The 17,457-nt window shown below is 39.2% G+C and overlaps 1 protein-coding gene and 1 pseudogene across 3 annotated transcripts in view; one reads left to right on the top strand and one right to left on the bottom strand.

Moving 5' to 3' along the window:
- Nucleotides 1–17,457, top strand: part of MMAA (metabolism of cobalamin associated A) — a 37,715-nt gene that overhangs the window by 2,179 nt on the left and 18,079 nt on the right. The window lies entirely within an intron of this gene.
- LOC101019619 lies at nucleotides 3,685–5,547 on the bottom strand (annotated as a pseudogene).

The following is a 17,457-nucleotide window of genomic DNA, read 5'->3' as shown; positions in this document are numbered from 1 at the left end:
GCCAAAGATCTGTATTTTTGCGTAATTTTTCTTGATTTTTAATGTTACTTGCAACCAATTTAGTTAACCCACACCTTCTCTGGGTGGGCCAGGTGCAACTAGTTTGTGACCTCTGCAGATTTTCACCTTAGTACAGTACTACACTTACAGAATGGTTCAGTTAAAGATTTTTTGACTTTGCAGTGGGTTTATCAGACACAAACCCCATCGTAAGATGAAGACTCTTTGTATTCAGAAATAATTGGAATTAGAGATCAGAAAAAGTCCTAGAGATCGGGATCGTCAGGAAAGATTTTAAGCTGAGTAGTATAGGAGAGAGATCATGGAGGGAGAAGGATGTAAAAGATGAGTTAAATCTTGGGGTTGGGAGAGTGGCAGGTTTGGAAGATAGTAAGTAAACTCTCCTTAGAGGAAGTTTGGAAAGGCAAGTGCAAGAGGTGCTGCTGGTCTGGGGACTACACTTTGAGAACCACTGTCCTAGGGTACGGTGAACTTTTGGAGGAATTTAAGTAGGAGGGTAAGGAGATCACATTCACCTTTCAGGATGAGTCTTGCTGTGAAGTCTGGAAGGAGGACCGAGGAAGGAGAGAGAAAAGAGGAACGTTTCTTAGAGGCGATTAGCACCTGCTTGATGCCAGGCCCTGTCCCAGGCTCTCTCATGCATACTGTCTCGTTCATACTCACCACGACCCTGATACGTAGATCTTAATGTTTTCATTTTGTAAGTGAAGGAACTTTGAGAATATGAGAAATTACCCAGGTATCATAGTTGGTCTCAGAGCTTCCTAGTTCAACTCTAGATTTGAAATAGGGTGGTAGCAGTGGGAATGTATCAGAACATTTAATGGTGATGGAATTTAGAAAAATAGAGACTTCACAAGCACATTTAAGCCTAAAAGTGGAAATTTGGAAATCTGAATCTTACTGGAAAAGTGATAAAAGGTAAAGTGGACAGAGAACTTTAGAGAATCCCTTCATGAATTTAGTATTCATTCTTTATTACTCTTCACTCATGGTGACCTATTTAAAACCTATTTAAAAGTTGCTTATTTAAGAAGTCATCCTGCTCTACAAAATTTCTGAAATTATTTGAAAAAGAGAAAATAAAGCCTTCTGTTGGGGGAGAGGAGGAGTGGAATGTGGTAAACAGATTAATGGCATTTGACAGCTTATCTTCAGTTAGCATTGAGAAATGGAAACACATGATACAACACTGCAATGCCTGTATGAATTGTGCTGTGCTGCAGACACTGATCTACTGTATTGATTTTGGAAATTCTGTATGCTTTTTCTTGCCAGAGTAGTTATTGAAATTGAGAATATTCATTGGATGAATTTCAAGATAAATATCCCAAGTCAGACTGCTGCTGCTGAGCAAATTTTTAATGAAGGAAAATATCCATATATTGAAATCAGTTTAAAAAGAAAGCCCTTAAAGTAAATATATATTACTGTAAAATCTGGAAAAAAAATGTACATTTTATAAACATCAATTAACTGAGTAATCAGTGTAGTAGAGTTATTGACCCATGCAGAATTATGGCATACATTCATTAATTCTGTGAGCAAATAGTTGTGCTATAAATACAAAGATAACTGATATAGTTTGGCTGTGTCCCTACCCAAATCTCATCTTGAATTGTAACTCCCACAATCCCCATGTGTCATGGGAGGAGCCTGGTGGGAGGTGATTGAATTATGGGGACAGGTCTTTTTCCTGTGCTGTTCTCATGATAGTGAATGAGTCACATGAGATCTGATGGTTTTAAAAACAGGAGTTTCCCTGTACAAGCTCTCTCTTTGCCTGCTGCCATCCATGTAAGACATGACTTGCTCCTCCTTGCCTTCTGCCATGATTGTGAGGCTTCCTCAGCCATGTAGAACTGTAAGTCCATTAAACCCTTTTTCCTGTATAAATTACCCAGTCTCAGGTATGTCTTTATCAGCAGCGTGAAATCAGACTAATACACTAGATATAGCCTACTTTGAGGTATCTTACTGAATCTTGTAAAGCTGGGGAATTTCTCTTGTATTTTATTAGTGCTTAGCTTACAAATTGTAGGATGAAGCCATATTCTCAGGAATCCTGAAAATTAGTTGAAACATTTTGATTTGATTATTATTATTTTATGGCTGTTATGCTTTTAATGGAGGCAGATACAAAATTCATCAATGCAAAATAATGTTTTAAATACTCATTAACATAGTGATTAATGTAAATTATATTTTGACAATGTAAAATACAGTGTATTTGGCCTCAAAAAAGAAACTACAGAGTTAGCTGCAACTTAAGATAACTGGAAAGGCTCCTGACATTGTTTTTTGCCCACCACCTTTATTGTAATAGTTCTGTATGATATCTGGGGAGGGAATTAAAAAATAATACAAAACTCTTTCGGCTGTGGTTCAGAGAACTGTAGTGAAGCTGTATGACAATGATATTGTGAGACCCTGAAGTTTCTCCAGAAGTATTTCAATAAGAGGCAGTTAAGAAGCTTAATAGTTTCAAAGTCTGGAAAGCAGCAAATACATCTTAGAGAATTTAAAAACATTATAAACCCCACTTCTCTTCTACAGAGACATTTTAAAGCATGGACATAACTTTAAGGAGATAGAGAAAACCTCAGTAGTTTTCATAAAGCTTCAATGAACACACCCCAAGGCACAAGTGTTGAAAATGGCCTGTTCACTAAAATGTCACTTTTGGAGGTACAGTTATGCTATGCTTAACGTGAGAGGACGACTTTATCCCTGGTTAAAAGCACCAGGTGTCAAGCTCTGCTTCCATTACCCAGGATGCACCAATAATCCCTATGATAGTGAATGGTTCAAATACTATACTACATTTCCAACATGTCTTTTGCCTATTTGCTTATTTGTTACTGGGGTTCTTTTGAACCCCACAGGTCTGTAGAATATTTTAAAAGGCTAGAGCTACCTTAAAAATAGTCTTGAAATAATACGGAGCCCTTCTAAAAGAGCTCACTGGATATTTTAATAACATTTACAGAAAGAAAGAAAGAAAAAATTTGCAGTAGCTGAATTTCTTTCAAGTGAAGAAGAATAATGTAGAACATGTAATCTAAAATGTTTGATAATTAATGTCAAAAATTGCCAAGATTATTAATATATATTTTGGTAATCACTATTGGCCAAGTTAATTTTTTGTGCAAAATACACTATATGTTAATAGAACAGGAAAATCATTATTTCAGACCACTAACAGAAGAAAACCCACAGCTAGAGAAGCATCTATAGGGGAATTAAATGTTAGGGAAGTTTACTAGCTTGAGAACACATCAATACACTTCCATTACAGAAATATTTCATTTTTAAAACTAGACTGTTTTGATGTACTTTTTGTAACGACCTGATCTAAGGAGCCTTGGAGGCTTGTGAAAAAGATGTATCCACAAAGATGCTGCATTTCTAGTGTGGGGGTGAATTAACACTTCTGTAAGAAGGAAGGAACTGAATCAGCTCAGCATCAATAAACAACATTTTTCTTTTAAACAGTAACTCATAATCTGATGACTCACTTCGCTTTGCTAGTTCAAAATTAGGCAGAGGAAGAACTAAGCTAACGGGTCAGACCCAGAAACACAATGATTTGGCAAGCCTCAGTCACTCAGCTCATGATATGTGATAATCAGCAGAAAGGCTGCTCAACTCTTGTCCATTCCTTCACATCTGTAGATGAGTTCGATATAACCACTTCTTTTTATCAACTTACCAACTTTAAGCTGCCTACAGGCAAAGAGATCACAAACTGCAGGGAGGCCATAATGATCTGGGGGAAAGTTATATTCTTCCTGTAGAGGTGAATTAAATAATACTTCCCAGGCCTTCTTTCGAAGCAGCCACTTGTCTTCTCCAGAGGATAGCTGGCTGAGGTTGCCCATCTTCTTTCCTGGTAGGACCTAGTCAGCTGTGTTAAAGGGACACCAGGAAGTGCTCATGGGGCTTTTTAGCTTTTGTTTGCCAGCTTTGTCTTCAGTATTAGGCACTTCCTTAGGACTTCCTTCTTTGTATGGGGGCCTGATAAGCCACTCCTACAAGGCGCTGTTCTTTATGACTTGGAAGGAATCAGCAATTCTAGAAGGAACCATTCACTTTGGTGCTTTAGTTCTATTACTTCTTTACTAGAAAGACAGAGCCACATATTCAGGGAATCTTTATGTTTCTCAGGCTCAGGTTTGGGTTCCATGGGCATCCATTTTTATCCTTTCCTTCTTTGTTTAGAAGCCACTTATACAGAGCCTCCTTCTCACAATTCTCATCACACACACACTCTGCAAAGCTGGTGCAGGGCTCATTGGCTCTGCCTACCTCCTCTACCTTACATGGGTCCTGATGGTTCTGGACAAGCCTATCCTCTGTAACCATGCTGGGGGTGGACAATGGTTTCTTGGCCTCCAAGTGGTCGTTCAGGCACTTCAGATTGCCCACGTTTTCCAACTCCGTACCTTTGGGCTGCTTTTCCTGACAGTTGGTACAGGAGTCAGTCTTGACAAGCCAATCATTCACATTATAGACCTGGAACAAGAGCTTAAACTCACTGCTTTCATGACTGCCATTCTCAGGCTTCCCCAGCTTATGGGATTCCTGGGGAGTCACTAGCCAATCTGACAGGTTCATCTTATCTTGATCAGGAAGCTCTAGATCTTCAACCTTTTCCATTTCAATGGAGAGCTAGTAGTGGAATGGCTGTTACACTTTTGATAACTTGGTTTTTCAGGAACTTCCTGTTGCTGACTCTTGAGGAGCAAGTTTTCTAAGCCCTTTAGGTTTCCCCAGACATTACTGAAGAAATTGCAGGCTCTGGAAGAAGTCTGACTGTTCTCCAAGGTCTGCTTTTTGGTGAGCCAGTCCTGGGGGTTTGTGCTGTGTAAGGAGCCTGATGACCACTGGCAGGTTTGCTTCCAAGGAGCCATTTGCTGAGAGGGACAGCTGCAATACTGGATGCAGACTTCTGCTCTGGCATTGAGATATAGCCTCTCCTCCAGGAAGGGCCCAATATTTGATGAACTAACATAAGCCGTCAAGTGCTCAGGAATTTGAATTGTTTTGAGAGACCTAAATGTGGTGATGGTCTGGCACAGAGCAGTTGTGTCAGCTTCAAAGAGGAGGACATTTGAATCTTCATGCTCAAGGGTCAAACTGCCCAGTCTCTCCAGACACACAGAGACTTGATTGGCTAGATCTTTGTTTTGGGTACACTCCAGTTGATGAGTAAGACAATTGAACTGGCCCAATAACCAGTAGAACTGCTGAGCCTGCTGTTGAAGTGTCTCCTCTTTCAGCTGATAGATGAGGTCCACCTGTTCATATAGTCACACCTCATGGCTTCTAAGACATTCCAGGTGGTGGCTTATGCACCTGTGAATCTGAGCTTTGATCTCTTGCAAGTTGTCTTTAATTTGCTGTTCAGCCTGGAGTAACTCCACCAATAGCAAGCTACAAGTCCCTCCGTGCATCACTACCCCTCAAAAGGGGTTCTCTATTACTGGAGCTGCCACTCTGGTCTTGGAAGGTATTCATTCTGCTCACAGCTCTAGGCCCAAGTGCCTCTCTGGGCAATCTGAGGGGACCTTGGGTGGACTGAGACATGGCCCCACCCAAACCTAGGGCCCAAAGCGGATTTGATTATTTGTCTAGTTCTTTGATTTCTTCCCATGAGAAAGCAGGAAAAGATGCTGAGTTACATGAGCAGGTAGGAAATCCTTCTTTTTACTTACATGATTTTGCCGTTTTAGTGGAATTAGTCTGTTCTGCCTGTGACAGTATATAAAGGTAGAAAGCTGCTCATACAAGGCTGAGTTATATTGGCTCTTAAAAAATTTATGGGCTGCTTTAAAATCTGGTTGATTGGATAAATTCATGGGGTTAAAGATATTATGAACTTAGTTATCAGGAGTGAATTATTGTCTGTGGAGCGAAAAACATTTTAAAATGTGGTCTGTTCTGTCACCTAACACATCGAGATCTCCTACTGATAAAAACTTAGCACAGGAAATAGAAACTAATTTTTCATTTTGGCCTAAGCAAAAAATAAATAATTAAAAAGATAAATAGCCAGCCATAATCAGGCATATTCAGATGTACAGGATTATTTTATTTTCTCTAGAGTTGACACCATATAAATCTGTATTTGTGAAATCCATAGTTTTTTCCAAGTTCTGCCACTAGTTGTGAGGCCTTGGTGAATCAGCCTTATGCTGTTGAGCCTCCCCTTTAAAATAGGATGTCATCCACTGTAGGATTGTTGTGAGGATTAGCTGAAAAAATGCATGCATGATGCCTCACACGTGATAAACACTCAGTAGAAGGTAGCTGCTGCTGCTTGCCATTCAGATAAATCAAGAAAATTAGTCCCCTGGGAAGAAGTTTGAGGATGTCAAACCCAGAATTACATACATCTGGATAGCTTTTTGGTTTTGGCAAAGGAACTGCAGTAAGATGGTATCATCCTTTTTCTGGTTCTTTCTTTTCACTTAAAGGCCTTTTAAGATTTGCATTGGCATCAGAAGGCAGATAACTGCAATCCCAATTGTGATAAAACCTACAGTATAAATCATTAGCTTATCAGACAGTTGGTGTGGATTTTCTGAGAAAGATTGCAATTAAATTGTTGTAAGAAACCACTATTTTAAATGTTAAAGCAATCTAGAATATTTATTTAGAGAATATTTGCTTACATTATTATAAATGGACATTGTTTCATCTAGTAAAACTTTTGTTACTGAATTTTGATTCCTTGCCAACTTATCTTAACGTTTTTCTGTTTGGAAGGTTGGTTACATGTCAAAGGTGCCTTGATTCAAAACAGAAAACTTAGAAGGCAAAACGTTTTAGTAAAGGTCCTTCAGTCACACAGGTTAAGATTGTTACCCAAACTTTTCTTTATAGTTTAGTAGATTGTTTACATAGAGTAGATAAGAGTATATATTCATGAATCCAAAAAAAAAAAAAATATTGGAAGGTTACTGTGTGCCAGGCACTGTGCTCATTTCTGAAGAAATATGCCCTTTTTCTGGGAGACTCAGTTGAGTTGAGCAATGAGAATTGGTAGGGAGCAGTCTATAAATAGATCAATTAGAAAACAAGAAGACAAATACTATTTTTGAGATGGGAACAAAAGACTGTGGAGCATTGAATAGAACACTTAACTGTCTGGAGAAGGTGGGGGAAGATGTATCTCTGAGGAGGTGCTATTTGAACAGAGTAGGCATTTGTCAGCAAAAATGTGAAGGATATGTACTACAGACACCTAATTTTTATTATAGCATATATATAGTTTAAAAAATTTACCATGCTCAAAAATGGTTACTATCTCATATATATCATGTTATTTCAGACTACTTTTGAACTTCAGATTTAACATGATTCTGATAAAATATCTGTGCATGGAAGAAAAGGTAAAATGTGATTATTACTTATTTCATCTTGCACATAATTCTTTTTACTAAATGTTTTTAGTATATGTGCTGACTTTATATCTAATTTAGAAACTGACATATAAATGCATTGAATGTAACACTGATCGTCACAATAACTAGTAAAATTAAGGATTAATCAAATTTGACTCTGATGTTAGGAAGAAATCTAAATGCAAAAGGAAGCAAGTTACAGGTTATGGCAAAGATAATAAATCATGAGTAGTTATTAGGCATTTCTTATTAAATTTTAAAAATTCTGAATTTTATCTTTTAAAAAAGATTTTTTTGCTTACTTTTTCTTACCATAGAACTGTGTTAGTTTCCTATTGTTCTGGTAACAGATTACCGCAAACTTACTGTCTTAACACAAATTTATTATCTTACAGTTCTATTGGTCAGAAGTCTGACACAGGTCTCACTGGGGTAAAATCAAGGTGTCAGTAGCTCTTTGTTCCATCCTGGAGGATCTAGAAGAGAATCAGTTTCCTTGCCTTTTCCATCTTCTGTAGGTTGTCCTCATTCCTTGGTCCATGGCCCTTTTACTCCATCTTCAAAGACCTGAAGAGTGGATTGAATCCTCACATGATGTCACTCTGCTGTTCATTTCTTTTTTTTTTTTGAGACAGAGTCTCGTTCTGTCTCTGCTGTTCATTTCTACCTCCCACTTTCATATTAAACGACATTGGTGATTACATTGGATCCACCTGGATAATCTAAGATAATCTTTTTACCTTGTCAGCTGATTAGCAACTTTAGTTCCATCTGCAACTTTAATTCCCTATTTGCCACATAACATAACATATTCATAGGTTCCAGGAATTTGGGCGTGGACGTGTTTGGGAGGCCATTATTCTGCCTATCATAGTAACATATGCTGTTTTTTAAAAAACAGAAAAATATGGTCAACCAAAAAGCAACATAAAAGTACCATAATACCACTCATCTGTAGATGAGGTTATATACACATCAATATATATAGTTATTCTGTGTGTGTGTGTGTGTATGGGGAGTGTGTCAATGTGTGTGTAACATTTTTGAAAAAGGTGTCACACTTCCTCTTAATCCTGAATCCTTTTTTTAGTAATCTGGTCTCGTGGATTTAAATGACATCTAAACATCGAAGGAATGTTGAATTTTATCAGATGCTTTTTCAGCATCAATTGAAATGCTCATATGGTTTTTGTCTTCCATTCAATTGATATGATGTATCACATTGATTGATTTGTATATGTTGAACCACCCTTGTACCCCAGGGATAAACCCCACTTGGTCATGATTAATGATCTTTTTAATGTATTGTTGAATTCAATTTGCCAGTATTTTATTGAGGACTTTTGCCTCAGTAGTCATCAAAATTCATTCTATGAGGCCAGTATTATTCTGATACCAAAACCAATGATATACCAAAAAAACAAAACAAAACAAAAAAGAATACTAGAGGCTAGTATTCAACAGTATTCAAAAGAATAGTATTCTTTTTTATTTAGTATTCAAAAGAATATTAGCCTTGTATTGGTTCATTTTCATGCTGCTGATAAAGACATACCTGAGACTGAGCAATTTAAAAAAGAAAGAGGTTTAATTGGACTTACAATTCCACATGGCTGGGGAGGCCTCACAGTCATGGTGGAAGGCAAGAAGGAGCAAGTCACATCTTATGTGGATGGCGGCAGGCAGAAAGAGAACTTGTGCAGGGAGACTCCTGTTTATAAAACCATCAGATCATTTGAGACTCGTTCACTATCAGGAGAACAGCACAGGAAAGACCCACCCCCATAATTCAATCATTTCCCACTGGGTGCCTCCCATAACATGTGGGAATTATGTGAGCTACAAGGTGAGATTTGGGTGGGGACACAGAGCCACACCATATCAAGCCTCTAGTGTACTTTTTTTTTTGGAATGTCTTTGGTTTTGGTATCAGAGTAATACTGGCCTCATAGAATGAATTTGGAAATATTCCCTTTTCCTCTATTTTTCAGAATAGTTTCAGTAAGATTGGTATTAGTTCTTTTAATGTTTGATAGAATTCAGCAGTGAAGCCATCAGGTCCCAGGCTTTTCTCTATTAGACTTTTTATTACAGCTTCAATTTCATTAGTTGTTATTGGTGTGTTCAGGTTTGGGATTCCTTCATTGTTCAACGTTGGTAGGTTATATACGTCTAGGAATTTAACTGTTTTCTCTAGATGTTTTCAATTTATTGGCATATACTTGTTCATAATAAGCACTAAGGAGACTTTGGATTTCTGCAGTGTCAATTGTAATGTCTCCTTTTTCATCTCTGCTTTTATTTATTTAGATCATCTTTTTTCCTTAGTTTAGTTTGCTCTTGAAGATGCATTGTTCATTTGAAGTTTTTCTTCTTTTTTAATGTAGGCACGTGTAGCTATAAACTTCCCTCTTAGTACTGCTTTTGCTGTATCCCATAGGTTTTGGTATGATGTGTTTCCATTATTATTTGTTTCAAGACATTTTTCAATGTTCTTAATTTCTTCATTGACCCACTGTTCATTCAGGAACATATTGTTTAATTTCCATATATTTGTATAGTTTCCACAATTCCTCTTGTTGTTGATTTCTAGTTTTATTCCAATGTTGTTAGAGAAGATGCTTGATCTTATTTCAATTTTTTGAATGTTTCAGGACTTGTTTTATGAGTTAACATTTGGTCTATTCTTGAGAGTGATCCATGTACCAAAGAGAAGATTGTGTTTTCCACAGCCATTGGATGAAATGTTCTGTAAATACATTAGGTCCATTTGGTCTGTAGTGCAGGTTAAGTCTGATGTTTTGTTATTAATTTTTTGTCTGGAAGATATGTCCAATACTGAAAATGGGGTGTTGAAGTCTCCAGCTATTATTGTATTGGGGTCTATGTCTCTCATTATCTCTAATAATATTTGCTTTGTATATCTGGGTGCTCCAAGGTTGAGTGCATGTATATTTAAAATTGTTATATCCTCTTGCTGAATTGACCCCTTTATCACTATCTAGTGACCTTCTTTGTCTCTTCTTACAGTTTTTGTCTTGAAATCTATTTGTCTGATACAATTATAACTACTCCTGTTCTTTTTTGGTTTCCATTGGCATGGAATAACTTTCTCCATCCCTGTATTTTCGGTCTATGTTTGTCTTTATAAGTGAAGTGGGCTTCTTATAGGCAGCAGATCATTGGGTCTTATATTTTTTATCCATTCCACCACTCTATGTTTTTTGACTGGAGAGTTTAGTCCATTTACATTCAATGTTATTATTAATAAGTAAACACTTATTCTTGCCATTTTGTTATTTGTTTTCTGGTCTTCTTTCTTTCCTGTCTTCATTTTAGTGACGGTGATTTTCTCTGCTGATAAGATTTAGTTTCTTGCTTTTTATTTTTTGTGTATCTATTGTATGTTTTCTGGTTTGAGATTACTGTAAGACTTGCTATCTTACCTTACTATCTTATCACCCATTATTTTAAGCTGATAGCAACTTAACACTGCTTACATAAACAAGTGAATAGAAAACTAATAAAGACTATGCCTTAATTTAATCCCCAGCTTTTTAATTTTTTGTTGTTTCTGTTCTTATATACTGTTTGTCTTGAAAAGTTATTGTAGTTATTATTTTTTATTGGTTCCTTGTTTAATCTTATACTTAACAGTAGTTTATATACCACAGGTACAATATTCTTTTGTTTACTTTCTATTACCAGTGAGTTTGTACCTTCAGATGATTTCTTATTGCTCACTAATGACCTTTTCTTTCTCACTAAAGTGTTTGTTCTCTTTAGCATTTCTTGTAGGAAAGGTTTGGTGTTGATGAAATTTCTCTGCTTTTGTTTGTCTGAGAAAGTATTTCTCCTTCATGTTTGGAGGATATTTTCACTGGATATACTATTCTAGTGTGCATTTGTTTTTTTCCCTTCAGCACTTTAAGTAGGTTATGCCATTCTCTCCTGGCCTATAAAGTTTCAACTGAAAAGGCTGCTGTCAGTCATATTGGAGCTCCATTGTATGTTGTTTGCTTCTTTTTCTTGTGCTGCTTTTAGGATTCATTCTTTATCCTTGACCTTTGGGAGTTTGATTATTAAGTGCCTTGAGGTAGTCTTTGGATTAAATCTGCTTGGTGATCTGTAACCTTCTTGTACTTGAGTATGGATATCTTTCCCTAGGTTTGGGAAGTTCTCTGTTATTCCTTTCAATACAGTTTTTACCCATCTCTTTCTCTACTTCCTCTTTTCCTCTTGAAGGCCAATAGCTCTTAGATTAGCCCTTTTGAGGCTATTTTCCAGATCCTGGAGGCCTGCTTCATTGTTTTTTATTCTTTTCTCCTTTGTCTTCCCTCACTGTGTATTTTCAAATAGCCTGTCTTCAGCTCACTAATTCTTTATCTTTTTTTTTTTTTTTTTGAGATAGGGGTCTTGCTCTGTCACCCAGGCTGGAGTGTAGTGGTGTGATCAGGACTTGCTGCAGCCCCTACTTCCCAAGTTCAAGCAATCCTGTCTCCTCAGCCTCTTGAGAAACTGGGACTACAGCCACCACACTCAGCTAATTTTTGTATTTTTGTAGAGATGGGGCTTTGCTATGTTGCCCAGCTGGTCTTGAACTGGGTTCAAGGGATCTGCATGCCTTGGCCTCCCAAAGTGCTGAGATTACAGATATGAGCCACCGTGCCTGGCCCAAGCTCACGAGTTATTTTTTCTGCTTGATCAATTCTGTCTTAAGAGACTCTGATGCATTCTTCAGTATGCCAGTTGCATTTAATCTCCTTGTTAAATTTATTTGATAGAATTCTGAATCCTTTCTTGTGGTATCTTGAATTTCTTTTTTTCTTTTTTTTTTTCTTTGAGATGGAGTTTGTTCAGTCACCCAGGCTGGAGTGCGGTGGTGTGATCTCGGCTCACTGCAACCTCTGCCTCCCAGGTTCAAGTAATTCCCTTATCTCAGCCTCCCAAGTAGCTGGGATTATAGCACCCACCACCACACCTGGCTAATTTTTGTATTTTTAGTAGAGACGGGGTTTCACTATGTTGGCCAGGCTGGTCTTGAACTCCTGACCTCAAGTGATCTGCCCAGCTCAGCCTCCCAAAGTGCTGGGATTACATGTGTGAGCTACCACACTCAGTCGTGTCTTGAATTTCTTTGAGTTTCCTCAAAACAGCTATTTTGAATTATCTGTCTGAAAGATCACATATCTCTGTTTCTCCAGGATTGGTCCCTAATGCCTTATTTAGTTTATTTGGTGAGATCATGTTTTCCTGGGTGGTCTTGTCTGTGTCTGGACATTAAGGAGTTAGGTATTTATTGGAGTCTTTGCAGTCTGGGCTTGTTTGTACCTGTCCTTGGGAATGCTTTCCAAATATTTGAAAGGGCTTGGATGTTCTGATCTAAGCCATATCTGCATTTTGGGGCACCCCAAGCCCAGTTAACACTATGGTCCTTGCCGAGTCATAGAGGTACTACCTTGGTGATCTTGGATGAGATCCTGAAGAATTCTCTGGATTACCAGGCAGAGACTCTTGTTCTCTTCCCGTTCTTTCTCCCAAACAAAGTCTCTGTCTGCTTCAAGCCACCTGGAGCTGGGGATAGGATTATACAAGTAGCCCTGTGGTCACCACCACTGTAACTGCACTGGGTCAGACCTGAGTCCAACACAGCACTGGGTTTCACCAAAGGCCCACTATAACTACTACCTATCTCTTATGTTCACTCAGATTCCTAGGGCTGTGCAGTCAGTAAGTGGCAAAGCCAGACAGGCTTATGTCCTTCCTTTGAGGATGGTAGGTTCCCCCAGGCTCCAGGTAAGTCCAGAGATGCCATCCAGGAGTAAAAGCCTGGAGTCAAAAATTCTAGAAATCTACCTGATGCTGTGTTCTACTGTGACTAAGCTGGTGTTCAAACCACAAGAGAGCATCCTTCCCATTCTTTCCTCCCTTTTCCAAAGGCAGAGGAGCCTCACCCCATGACTGCCACTGCCACAGGCCCATGAAGAGTGCTACTCGACTACTGCTGATGCTCCCTTAAGGTCCAGGGGCTCTTTGGTCAGCTCGTGGTGATGCTGCCAGATCAGGGACTTACCCTTCAGGGCAGTGGGCTCCCCTTTAGCCCAGGGCAGGTCCAGAAATGCCATCCAAGAGCCAAGTCCTGGAATTGGGGAAACCAAGATCCCATTTGTTTCTCTACCCCACTGTAGCCAAGCTGGTACCTAACATGCCAGACAAATTCCTCTTTACTTTTCCCTTTGCTTTTCTCAAGCAGAATGAGTCTCGCCCTGTACCTACTGCAGCTAGGAATGTGCTGAGTCTTACCTGAAGCCAGCAAGTCTCAGAGTCTCTCACCCAAGGCCCTCGATGTAATACCGTGGTATTGCTGCTGGGCCCAAGGGCTCTTCAGTCAGCAGGTGATGAATCCTGCCAGGACTGGCTCCTTTTCTTCAGTGCAGCAAGTTCCCTTCTGGCCCAGGGTGTGTCTAGAAATGTTCAGGAGCTAGGGCCTGGAAGGGGGACCTCATGACTCTAACTGGTGCCCCATCCTGCTGTGACTGAGAATATTCAAGATGCAAGATAAAGTCCTCCCCACTCTTCCCTTTCCGTTCCTGAAGCAGAAGGAAGGTGTCTCTTTTGTAGCCATGAGCTGTGCAGCCTGGGATTAGGGAAGGAGTGATGTCAACACTCCTTTTGCTGCCCCGTCTGGTGTCTCACTGGGTTATGTTTCGCCCCCCCCGGCCCCGAAACCCCCCAGTCCACTGGCTCTGGGCTCAGTTCAACACTAGGACTTGCCTAGGAGTTGCAGTCCTTGTGGCCTAGACTGCCATTAAAGTTTAATTGAGACACTAGAGCACTTTAACCCACAGTGGCTAGGCTTCTGTGAGCTCAGGAAACTCAAGTTTCAAGTGCTGGGAACAGCCATTCCTCTCTGGCTGGTTTAATGGTTAACAGTTCCTTCTGTGTGTGGTGCCAGCTGAGTTTTCAGGTTTTGCTTTCTGCTATAGCAGGGTGGCACTGCCTCAAAGTTGCTATGTTCTCCCTCTCCCCAGCGCACAGAAATGTTCTCTCCATCATGCCACTGCCGTCAGGGAATGGGAGAGGGGTGGTGTTGGGGATTCAAAATGGTTTTTCCTGCCTCTTCAGTGCCTCTTTGAGTGATACAAAGTTAAAACCAGGTAGAAAATGATTGGTGAAGCCTTGTATTCTGCTATCCTGCTCCGACCCTGACCACCTCTGTCACTCTTTTTTTGAACACAGCTTGTTTGGTAATAGGAGGTAGTCATGTTAAGACTTGTTAATTAAGGAGCATATTTTAAATAGTTCTAATTTGCTCTTAGACTACATATGACAACATCTTCCCTATGGGACAATAGGACTAGATTTGGTAATAATGTTTTCTATCCTGCAGATTTCCTCTCTCTGTTCTTTGGCTCCTCTTCATGCCACCACCATCACTGCAACTGAAAAGACTTCTTACTTCAGAAGTTGGGCAGAGAGGCCGGGCGCGGTGGCTCAAGCCTGTAATCCCAGCACTTTGGGAGGCCGAGGCGGGTGGATCACAAGGTCAGGAGATCGAGACTATCCTGGCTAACATGGTGAAACCCCTGCCCTACTAAAATACAAAAACTAGGCCGGGCTGTAGCTGGTGCCTGTAGTCCCAGCTACTTGGGAGGCTGAGGCGGGAGAATGGAACCTCGGGGCGGAGCTTGCAGTGAGCCGAGATCAAAGGCCACTGCACTCCAGCCTGGGAGACACAGGAGACTCCGTCTCAAAAAAAAAAAAAAAAAAAAAAGAAGTTGGGCAGAGTTACCAATATCTACTTCCCTTGTAGCCAAAGGACTTCTCTGTTATGTTAATATAATTTGTTAAGGAATGCCTGCCATAGAGAGTCAAACAACCTGGGTTTGAATCTTGGCCCTGCCACTGGCTATGACTGTAATCACTCAGTCTCTCAATGTTCTTTCCCCGTTCTGTTAAATGAAAATAAAAACTGTTGTATTGCCCTCATGGAATTAAGTGGAGAATAAGGTGAAATAAAGTATCTGAAAGTGGCTTGTAGACTCTAATGTGCCAGGCATTTGGGGAATGAAATAAGTTCAGATGAGCAGCAGCTCTTTTTTTCTTTTTATTTAAGCAGTTGCAGTGTGCCAGGCTCCACGTCAAACTCTGAGGATTCTAACAAGATAGCATAGGTCAAGAAGGTCTTAAATCAGGCTTTTCTTTTCCATTCCTTAATACCTTGCCTAAGTCCAGGTCCTCATCATCTCCTTTGGTTTCTTGCTAGGCCTCCTGAACTGGGCTCTCTTAAAAAGTCTCATCACTCTTGACGTCATGTCACTGCTTCTAGGGTTATCTCTTCAAAAGCAAAGTTGATTATGTCACCTCCATAAAGGTTTTACTCTGTCATTTGTCCACTGCCCACAAGACAAAATTTAATTTCTTGACCTCAGTTTCCCTCCAGTCCAGCCTCATCTCCTATCAGTATTTTCATATACCTTCAGCTTCTGCCTTACTGAATTTCTCCATCTTCTCTGACATGACAGGGAAGAGACCAAGTCCCAACTCTGATTTTGCACATTTAAGTCCTCAGCCTGGAAAGCCTGCCTCAACCTTTTTCAACATTTTTGTTATTTCAGACTCGGTCGTGACTTGGACTCCTCTGACTTGAATTCCCCAAGGAGAGTGAGCTCCTGTAATCTTATCTGTTCCCATGGCACTTTGTTCTTTCTTTGATGTGATGTATTTTATTCTGTGAGCTCTTGAAGTGCTAGGATTTAAGATAAGATAATGAATAAGGCATCCTGCCTAAGAAAATGTGGCAGATTGAATGATGGCCTTCAAAAAGATGTGTCCACATCCTAATCCCTGGAACCTGTGAATGTGGCCCTATTTGGAAAAAGAGTCTTTGCAATGTAATTAAGTAACTAATTCTGTTACGGTAATTATGGTAATTTGTTACAGCAGCTCTAAGGAACTAATGTATTAATAGAAGGTTATGGTATAATGGCTGGAACATAATCAAATACTATTGTCATCACCATCAGTACCATTACTATAGTCACCATTACTCTTATCACCTATCATGGGACCTGAAAAGTAGTATGTGCTTAGAAGATAGTGGTTGAATAAAAATACAGTTCTTGCCTGTGGGATTCCAGTCTGTTCGTAGTGGTAGTGGTGTTGATGAGAAATGTGCTTAAAGGTGGTATTGAAAGAGAGCTTCCAGAGTAGACTCCCTCTTAAAGTTTTGTTTTAAACGTCTTTTTGTGTGTTTGTGTGACAGGTGACATTAGATCTTTTAAAATTGTTTTTTAGAAACACTTTTGTACATTTTGAATTGTCCTTTTAGAATAAAGCTAATTTTGTACAAATAGACGTTATAATGCCCACCCCCCGCAATAGAGAAAATGTTGTTTTTGGAAAACTGATGAGCACTTATAATTCTACCAGTTTAAAAAATCTTAAACTATTCTTTTTCCCTAATAGAATGTTAAGTAACTAAAATTAATTTCATGTTCATTGGCCTTGAAGTACCATTTAGAGGTGTATCTTGGAGCAATAATTTATTCTATCATGCCACAAGGTGCTTGAAAATCAACCAAAATTTACAAATACTCATAAACCCAAACTGGGTGAGTTACATGTAACTGTAAATTTTACTTTGCTACTGGAAGAATTATTACCAATGCTTCATAACTTGGTGTAATTAAAATAAAAGCTAAGGTTAATGGAACTCTTACTCCATGGTAGACACTGTTCTAAGCTTTTTACAAGAATTGTCAGTTTGTTCTCATAACCACTCTGCTTTCGTACATATTCTCTTTACTCAAGAGGAAGCTGAGGAATGGAGTGGGCAAGTAACTTGCCTAAGGTTATTTTTGCTTAAATGGCAGAGGTTCATAGTGACCATGGCTCATAACGTCTGCACTGCCCTGACTCGGCATACCATGTCAACTTTCATTCTTTAATACAATTTGAAGTAGAGAATATCAGTATATCATCATAAAAAAGATCCTTATCTAATTTCATAGTGGTTCAAACTTTA

Source organism: Papio anubis, chromosome 3, assembly GCF_008728515.1.
Source record: "Papio anubis isolate 15944 chromosome 3, Panubis1.0, whole genome shotgun sequence".
Lineage (NCBI taxonomy): Eukaryota > Metazoa > Chordata > Mammalia > Primates > Cercopithecidae > Papio > Papio anubis.
This window is presented reverse-complemented; position numbering and strand designations above follow the sequence as displayed.